Here is a 10,313-nt window from a genome sequence, read left to right on the forward strand (position 1 = left end):
CAACCGAACGTCCGGCTGGCAGTTTCCAGTGCGCGGCGTCAGTGCCGAAGCGAGCGACCAGAACACATAAACAAAGCACCAAACGAGCCGTTTAAATCCGATTAGCCGGCATGATTAGCGTGGGTGGCGAAAAATAAGCACCGTTTTTCGGTGGCGCAGATTTCGAGTTGTGAAAATCAAATCGTTCTGATTGGTTGTTGTTATTGTTGTTGTTGTGAGAGTGTTGTTGTTCCATAGTCGGCAAATTTTTACTTTCTCGAGTTGATTTATGAGTTATGAGTAAACGAGAACACCCGAATGGTGTGGTTTTATTGACTGTTACGTTCTCATGGTAACCGATAGCATACGCGTTGCTACCGAGGAATGGAGTCATGAAAAATTCTTGTGATTTTGATTGCCTGCTTAAACAAATAGTCCCATAATGTTGTGTCGTGAATGTTTAATTTAAGAGTATTGGAAAGTTGAGGGTTCACTAACAAATGCCGAATGATTCGCCGGGACTCACTACTGAGAAAGCAATGTGATATCTAAATATTTCACTATCTGCTTGAGTGTGTATGATAATCGACGCAATAAGTTGCGATATGACTCGATTGTAAAATAATCGCGCGACTAAAAGTGCAGCAAATTTACATCATTTGAGTTAATGTGACTGACACTGGCAGACAAAAAATAGTGCTCGCTTCTCGGCTCGCTCACTTTATGATTTTTTTAATGTTTTCTCAAGTGCAGTGGCACATTACGAAAAAACCTGTTTTAATTCACCTATTGGTGTAAAGATGCCTTTCTCATTTTCATTTTCTCCTGTATATAACAGCAGAAATTCCCCGAAATATTACAATTTAAAAAAGTTTAGAAAATAGTTTTGAAAATTTCTGTTGCATAATACTGCTACATTGATATACTACATTTGAATGTAAGTTAGTGAAAATATATTAAATCATGTGTGAGTGTGTGTGAGCTACATTTTATTACATTTAGTTACTATTGTTGGTACTTCCGCAACCAAAAGCTGGATATCGGCATAGTTACATTCGGTTCATTCAACCATACGCTAACATGACCTACCAATTTATTTACGATTCTCTATGAAGATTTGAATTTTGGAATTCAGCAGATCTTTTATGGGATTATCAATGGTTGGTTTATTTGGTTACAGACTCTCATGGTCGGCAAACTAGAGAAATTAACTAGCAAATATAAAGAGGTAGCTTATGAAAAAAAATTCTTAAAACTGCCATTTTTACACTAAGCACCCTACCTTCGGAAGCAGGGGTTTAAGCCGAATGAAAATCGGAAGTTTGTAAGAATCGGTTCAGCCATCTCCGAGAAAAGTGAGTGACATTTTTAAGGCATTATTTCCACATTTTTGGTGCATGTCACCCTGTAATTCCTGAACCGGAAGTTGGATCCAAATGAAATTGTGGAACTTTGTATGGAATCATGAGACCTTTGATTTGAATCTAAATTTGTGAAAATCGGTTTTGCATCTCCGAGAATGTGAGTGACATTATTTTCTCAATATTGGTGCATATCACCCTGTAGTTCCGGAACCGGAAGTCGGATCCAAATGAAATTCAGGAACTTCGTATGGGGCCATAAGACCTTTCATTTGAATCTAATACCGTTTTCGTTTATTGATCAGAGCAGCCTGAAAGCTGACCCAGAGTCGTCCAAACAACGTTTGATATGTTTGTTTTAGCAACCTGAGGTCGCTCTAGATCGGACTCCAATCGCGTAGTTTCGTTCTGAAAATTTTCTCGGGTTGCACCACGCATCCATGCAAGTTTGTTTATTTTTTCTGTTTTTCATGAGTTGTTGTTTAAGGCGCGTACCACGTGTTCGTTTCGTTCGGAGTCAAAGTCGCCCGCGTCTAGGTTCAAAAACGAAAACGGTATAAGTTTGTAAAAATCGGTCCAGCCATCTTCGAGAAAAGTAAGTGAAAATATTTGTCACACACACATACAAACACACAGACATTTGCTCAGTTCTTCGAGCTGAGTCGAATGGTATATGACATTCGGGCTTCCGGGCCTCGGTTTTAGCAGTGCCTTTCTATATGAGAAAGACAAAAACATGCAGCATATATGTAGTGACGTACATCAAGAGAGCATCACACTTCACCTAATTGTAATGTAAGAAGCATTGCTATTGATCACACAGCTAATTTAGCTGGCTTTTACATCGGAGCAGGTACAATATTTTGTTTCTAATTTTATTACAATTAATATTCCGTCATGACTTTATAAAATATGGCATGATTTCGTTTACGTCATATGTAATAATATTTAGTGCGTGGTTTGTATTGGAGAATATTATATACCAGAAGCGCAAGTTTAAAAAAGTCGTTTATTTCTCATAAAAAATATACAGGTATGGAACAACGATGGAAAAATAATTTCTATTCAAAGCATTGGCTCTCGCTTCCAATACATTTTGTTCATCTCTTTGACATTTGACGAATAACATCTCAAAAGAAATTTTCACCCTTTCATTTACATCCGTTTATCGTGTCATTTTCAAATATCTTCACGGAACGACCGAAATTAGCTCTGCGCCTAATTCGTATTACTGTTTTTGAATTAGTTGATTCTAACAACAAAATTTCCAAAATAACTATAAAATTAGTTAAAATGTAGAATTTACTGTGCTGAAAAAAACTCTTATTTTTAGAGAATGTGTTTAGTTGGCGAATATTCTGGACACAAACCAGCAATATTTCAATCCAACACGAAATTCTCATTGACAACTAATTTCGTTATTAAAATCAGAAACTTTGATTCTATTTATCTATCACCGTCATTACTGAAGGACAGCAGTGTCAAAGCAAAACAATCCATTAAAAAGCTAAAAGGGACAGTCTTGTTGAAACTGCTCGCAAATTGTTTAGATGTTTTTCGCATGTGTTACGATATATCCCTATATAATTTTCTAAACCGATATGTTAAAATGACGTAAACTGTTAGTGGAAAGTGTATTTATTCAGAATTTGTGCGCACTTGAAGCGATTGTGCGTAATAATGTTTTTACGCGGAACAGTGATGTGAATTTCGAATGTTTCACTCTAATTGTGATGAAGGTTTTTTGTATCTTCAAACCTTCCGAGCTGCGCCGTCCGGTGTACTATTTGTATTCGGTTTTTGTTTTCCGAGTGCTCAAAGTTTTCAGTGAGAATGAAGAAACAGTGATTTAGAAGAAAAAAAATTCAAAAAGATGTTTACGTTTCGTTTATGTCTTTTTCTCCAACACAACATCGTATTTATACCTGCCAATATAGAAAAGACAACCGCGTCTGAATTTTTTTCGGCAGTAGTGTGCCATCTAGTGGCTAGTAGTCATTAAGGTGTTACCGTTTCGGTGACAGGGCGCCATATAGCTGCAGATTGCAGAAGCCAATTCAACCATTCATATTGGTTGAAAACAACATTATATTTCTTTAATTCAACTAAAAAATTAGTTGACTGGATATGAAGTGTGCCTTAGCTAAGAAATGACAGTACGTTTAATTTGTGAATTCAACTAAAAAAAATAGTCATTTCAACAAATATTTTATTATTATTAAGGGAATGAGAATAAAAAATCTAAATCAGCAAAAGTAAGATTTTTTTAGTTGTCTCAAAAAATAACTAACTAAAATCAGCAAATCAACTAAATTTTTCGCGAAAATGCTGATTTCGGTCGTTCCGTGTTCAAACGTATTGTTCCACTAGTGCGTGTTCCATCGATGAAAAGAGGTGATAATTAGATGGTGCTACATCTGGCGAATATAGCGGTCTTGTCATGCCCATTTAGGTCGGTTTCGATTGTTACATTGTTCGAATTGATCATTTTCGTTAGTTGCAGATTGTTTTCGTTAGTTGCAGCTCAACGAAATAAAATAAATTCATCTATCATTCGTTCAGTTCATGTGGAACCCATTTACCAACCTTTTAAATTCTTCCCATATTCAACTGCTTTGTAATCATTTGTCTGGCCCAACCACCATAATTGCGCTTTAGGTTTGAAATATACTTCAATAAATTTTTGGGCCATCTGTCGACAACAAAATGACATTTCTGTATGAAATGTTCAAAACGACGAATGTAATAATGAGAGATTCTCTTTATTTACTTTCTCTTTCGATTATTACGGTACTGTTAGCAATCCTTCACTCCAATTATTTACCGATACTAATAACTAAAGCTATCATCTTTGAATCTGCACTGAAGAAATTACCGAAAAAAGCAGGAATGTTTCGTAATAATCGAAAGAGAAAGTAAAAAAAGAGAATCTCTCATTGTTACATTCGTCGTTTTGAACATTTCATACAGAAATATCATTTTGTTGTCGCGATTTGTCATTAGAGTCTCAATACAGTACAGTTATTCAAAGTATTGGTCATTTTTTTTTATTTCAATTATAGAGGTTTTGACACCTTAAGGTCATTCGTCTCTTCGGACTGGGGGGCGTGAAAGACATCACGCTATACCCGTCCCATCACATTATCGTTTCTAGGATGAGGCGCTTCTGAAATCTTTCACCCGATCTGATCTGCGAACCCACCGTCTTCAGTTAAATGCCTTCAAATTTGCTCCCTACGTTTGGAGAAACGGTATTCAGAGTTCGGGAAGCTTCGTTAGCAACTTCAGCTGTTTTGATTTTTCACTTTGCTGATAAATAAGCGGTTATAGGTATCTCTGCTATTCAACACCTGTGCAATGATAGAGCGACGAAAAGTTCGACCGGAAATTGATAGCTGATTGGTTTCTTGGGTCTTATAAACAGTGAGTTAACGTAGTTCATAAATGGTCCCAATAAAGGAAGTGAATGACATATGCGGCTATGGTTTCCAGTCTTCTTTTTGTTCTTTCTTCTGGTTGGCGTCACCTCACTTGAGATGGTGCCGATTGATAGCACAACAACTTAGGCTATATTGCCAGTTAATTTTCGTATAATGGACTTTCTTTTCACTGGACTACAAGCGAAGATCTCGCTGTGTGGCTTAGTCGAGTCGCCAAAGTACGGATCAAAATTCTTTCTTTCTTTCACCCGTTGAGAGATTCACCGGAAGTCGGTTTCCAGTCCAAGATACAAATATTTACAAGAAGCTTGAACAAATAAGAAATAGCTGGTTGGAATCGCAATAGACGTGTGCATTGGACGCAAGTTGTTTTCGCGCTTATCAAAGTATTAGAAAAGAGAAATTCTTGCTAATTGTGTAGTAAAAGAGAGTGAAATAAAAAGTGATAATTAAATGAGAAATCTTTATTAATTTTTTCTGAATCAACTTCACTATATTCAAAGAAATCTTCTCTAAAAAAATGCACCTTTATCCATATGTTATCCAGTCCTCGAAGGATGCTAAATAGTGCTCAATAAATACGGGCTTCAGCAGTTTTTTTCAATTTTTATTATCTTCAATCGACTTGAAACGCGTTCTCCGGAGTGGTCTTATGAATTTGGATAACAGTTAGAAATCAACTGGAGCCGAATCAGACGAAAACGGTGGCTGTGGAAAGATACTTGTTGAAATTTTGATGAAAAACTCACTTAAAGTGAATGTGGTGTGAAACCAATACCGACACCAATTTTGTACCATTCGAGATTTGACGCGGTTGAAGCCCTAAATATCCTAAATGATATTTCGAGATGCCAATATCGTCAGCAAGGTCTCTTATTGTCAATCGATTTTTTTATATGTTATCCGTTTATTGGTGTGGATGGTCTACCGGGATGCTCTTCGTCTTAAACGCGTTGTCTCCCTTCTTTAAACATTTTGTATCAATCGAATTTTGTTGTTTTTTTATAGGGATTGTTACCAGTCTGAAGCATTTGCATTTATTTCACAGCGGGTATTCCATTTAGAATACAAAGCTCATCGCATTTCTTTGTTGAACTTAGGACATCGTAAAAATCATTAAATTCATTACTAGTATCTCTCAAAAACAGTGCTGCCACGGCCCCGGCGACTGCGGGTTAATATATCAGGGCAATCGTACTGCTGCCAGCACCACGTGCTGCAAATCTTTTTCAATTACTTCAATGATTTTTCTCATTTCGTTGGCAGTTACACCACCACCGCGCATCAGGATTTGCAGCGTCATGACCTGCACCATCACGACCTACATCATCACGATATTCACACTGAACTGCACCACCATGACCTGATACAGCCTCACGGCGACCACGTGCACCATTCACATCACGATGTGGTAGTGGCAGCGCCACAAGCATCCGGCTTCTGGAAGAAAAGTTTCGTCTGGAAACCTCGCTGGGTGAAATCGTGGCAGGAGAAGAAAATCTACATCGCCGTGTGGAAGCACGTGTGGGGACCGGTGCAGGTGAACGAATGGGTTCCGATTCCAAAACCACCTCCAGGATGGGTGAAACTTCGATGAATGATTGTTATTTCCTTTCTATGTAACAGTGTGCGGTTGCGGTCTACAAGTTATGGTTTTCAGTTGTGATTACTTAGACATGGTTTTATCGTGTCACATGTACAAAATAATGTAAGGTTTTATTTCATAACGTAAGAAAACAATAAAGTTAGTATTTAATTTGAAAATCTGCTATAAACGGCGAAATATCAAAGGGTAGGTATTACTGAAATGCTAATCGTGTGTCCAATTTTCGGTTTCACTGGATAAAATGATACCAAGAATTGTGAGACAACTTTTCGGAACGTAATCTTCCCACATTGATTATCATGTGCGCGTTATAGCAGGCTTTAAATTCTACACAGCCAAAAGTTATCATAATTATTGGTGACGCAAATCCAAATGCAATACATTTCAAAAGAACATAAATCGTGAAACGACTGAATTTTACAGAAACGATTTCAATATATGTCAAACACACTCCGCATGGCAGAGAGCATTAAACATGTGTTTGATCAACTGCAAAAATAAGTTGGTCTCAGAAGACGTAAATTTACACGATTTTTTCTAGTGTGTAGGTCCATTGAGTTAAGATGCATGTTTTCTATCGGTCATAAACATTTTCTCTTTTCTCGGATACATACTGTAGAGTAACGGAAGCGAAAAGATGATGCTGTGTGTTGTAACATTTTGTCTTTCTTTCAGTATACGCTCAGGCGATTGGATCTAATCAACACGTTACGAGCGAAAATTGCATACGACTGAAATCGAGCAACGCCTGTGACTGATAATTTACATTTGTATCATTTATGTGATCGACATCCACATGTAATTTACTAGATAGAACAATGTGATAACTCATGCACTGCCATTTACTTAGTCAAACAAAAGGCCCAACGTCTATGATGTAGGTTCTATACGGGTCTAGTATTGAACAATCTAGAAATTCTTTTGCTGTTTTCTAAGTTTGTTATACCTTATGACCAAAAAAGAACCGGATTTTTATTAAAAAACGTGTTTAATCCACCTAGCAGTGAGATGATACCTTTTTTTATCAATCTGCATGAGTTTTTTGCATTAATATTCTTCGGTATTTAAGTTTTCATGACATTATTTTAATGACCGTCGTTTTAAGCGACAATTTGAGATTTAATGTCGAAACTGCAAATCGGATCGAATTTGAATCTAGAAGTGTGATAATCGATTAAACATGCCATGATATGTAAGTTCCACTTTAGAGTTTACGGTAATTTAAGGTACTTCCAGAGCCGGTATTCAGGAACCAGCATAACCCAAACCGATTCGTATGGCCATATGACGAACAAATTACAGTTCTGAGTCCAACTTTGAAGCTTTTCGGGATTGTCATCTTCTATATCGGTTTGAATTTTAAAAATTCATCATCATGTAATTCGAGAACCGAAAGTCATAATGGATAAAATTAATTAATTTTGTATATAAGTTTATTTTAATTAGAATTTTTGTTTCTGAAATTCGATTTGGCTTTTTTTTAGAAAACGATTGAGCTTTGAGAAACGATTTTATACTGGAACCGGAATTCTAAAATCGGTATGGCCGAAGTCAGACAAATTCACCTGAGTAGCTGTATAGTTTACATTTGTTTCAAAATGTTTGAAAATCAATGTAGACATCTTTGAGGAATCGTATTTTTGGGTGCCTTCCGAAACGAAAACTGAATACAACCAAAAATGAAATAAGTTTATTTGGTTATCGATTATCCAAATCTGCTAACTCGATAAACCTGATTAATGTATGTGTAATAGACATTTTTATACCAATCACCCTGTATCCTCGAAACCGGAAGTTGGATCTGACTGAAGCGCAAGATGTTTTATAGAATCTTGAAACTTTTCATTTGAATCTTAGATGATTCTTAGATTTTATTTGAATCTTAGATCGGTTCAGCCATCTACGAGAAGAATGAGTTACACAATTTTGATTTCGTTTCACATATCATCCTGTAGTTCCGGAACCAGAGGTCGGAACCAAACATAATTCAGGAACTTTGTTTGGGAACATACGACTTTTCGTATGAATCTGAATTTGTAGAAAAGAAAATTTCCGAGAAAATTGAGTGAAATTATTTGTCACACACGCATTTGCTGATCTCGACGAACTGATTCGAATGGTATATGGATGTTATGTTATTCCAGCATTTATTGCTGTAAGTAGTTTAAAACAATATAATTTAAAAAAATCTGCCATCATCTAGTTTACATGTCATATTCGAACGATTATGTTGCCAAAATCGAGCCGTGCTAAAATCGGTCCGAGGCTAAATATCATGAAAAAGGATGCTGTACACAGTATCTTTGGTACTTAGAAACAATTGTATGTAACAGTATAAAAAATTTTGCTTTCCGTTGCTTCCAAGCATTTCTTTGTCATACAGCGCTCAAAACTCCTACTGCTGGAATAGGGGAAAAAGTCGTTTACACCAAAATGTCGATATCTCCGTTAAAAATGGACGGATTTCAACAGTCTATGGCTTGTTGGATAGGTATTACCGTGCGGAATCTAAGTCTGAAAACATATTCTGTTTTCAAAATCAATTGTGACAGATACTGTCAAAAAACTAAAAAATTTGACATAAAACTTCGTATAACTCAAAAAGTAAACATCCGATCTCAAAACCATTCAATAGCGTTTTGGGTGACGGGGAGACCTTTCATTTGCGACTAGTTTGATCAAAATCGGTCCAGCCATCTCTGAGATCTCGACCTCTTAGTTGACAATACACATACAGACACACACACATACACACACACAGACATTTGCTCAGTTCGTCGAGCTGAATCGATTGGTATATGTCATTCGGCCCTCCGGGCCTCGGAAAAATTTTCGAAAGTTTGAGCGAATTCTATACCTATTTTTTATATAAATAAAAAAAGGTAAAAACGCAAATTTTCAATTTTTAATGAATTTCTTTATTATCGCCTTCAAAGTACTCTCCTCCTGCGGCAATACATGCATGCTAACGCTTGATCCAATTTTCCATAATTTTCCATAGTTTTATAGGCCGCCGAAGGTATGGCCTTTAGTTCACGCAGCGAATTCTCTTTTATGGTCTCTATGGTCTCAAAACGCGTTCCCCGCGATGGCAATTTGAGTCTGGGGAAGAGGAAAATGTCACACGGGGCCATATCTGGAGAGTACGGTGCTTGGTTTATGATATTGGTTGAGTTTTTGGCCAAAAACTGCGACACAACCAACGCTGTGTGAGTCGGCGCATTATCGTGAAATTCAGCTTTTTGGCACCAGCTGAGAAGCGACGCGTTTCAAACCCAAAACGTCAGTTAAAATGTGTTCGGCTGATCCATAAGAGATGCCCAACAACACAGCAATCTCTCTAATCGGTACAGCACGATTTTGCAACACGATTTGCTTCGCCGATTCAATGTTTTCTTCAGTAACAGATGTTGTTGGGCGGCCAGGGATCTCATCATGATCCAAGCTTGTACGACCACCTTTGAAGCGTTTATACCACTCGTATGCCTGTGTTTTTCCTAGACACGATTCACCAAAGGCCTTTTCTAACATTTTCAACGTTTCGGAACACTTAAATCCATTTGCAACACAAAATTTGATGCACGCACGTTGTTCTAAATTTTCATCCATTATAAAAATCGCCACACGAAAATTTTTCAACTTCTTTGTATAGACGCCAAACAAAAACTAATCGTACGATATGCGTCAAAATTTGACAGAATGTGTATAAAAGTGTTGCCAACGGTGAGAGAATAAAAGTTTACCGATTGGACAAGTGCGGGAATTTTAAAATGAAAATTCCGGTTCTTTTTTTATCATAAGGTAACTCGGCTATTGAAATTAACCGTAGAACGCTCTCGTGGAGGAGAATTCTAACCCAACACTATTTTAAATCTCCGTTATTTGATTACGGTTTACTATAGCCATAATCAACCGTTACGATAATTC

At 37.0% G+C, this 10,313-nt stretch overlaps 1 protein-coding gene across 2 annotated transcripts in view; it reads left to right on the forward strand.

Moving 5' to 3' along the window:
- LOC131430170 (uncharacterized) overlaps positions 1 to 6,117 on the forward strand; it is a 35,583-nt gene extending 29,466 nt beyond the window's left edge. The window contains exon 3 of one of the 2 annotated variants that reach the window (XM_058594907.1): positions 6,047 to 6,117. The gene's annotated coding sequence lies outside the window, so the exon portion shown is untranslated. The remainder of the gene's footprint in view (positions 1 to 6,046) is intronic. The other variant, XM_058594906.1, reaches the window with a different exon arrangement.
- The last annotated feature ends 4,196 nt before the right edge of the window (positions 6,118 to 10,313 follow it).

This window comes from Malaya genurostris, chromosome 2, assembly GCF_030247185.1.
Source record: "Malaya genurostris strain Urasoe2022 chromosome 2, Malgen_1.1, whole genome shotgun sequence".
Taxonomy (NCBI): Eukaryota; Metazoa; Arthropoda; class Insecta; order Diptera; family Culicidae; genus Malaya; species Malaya genurostris.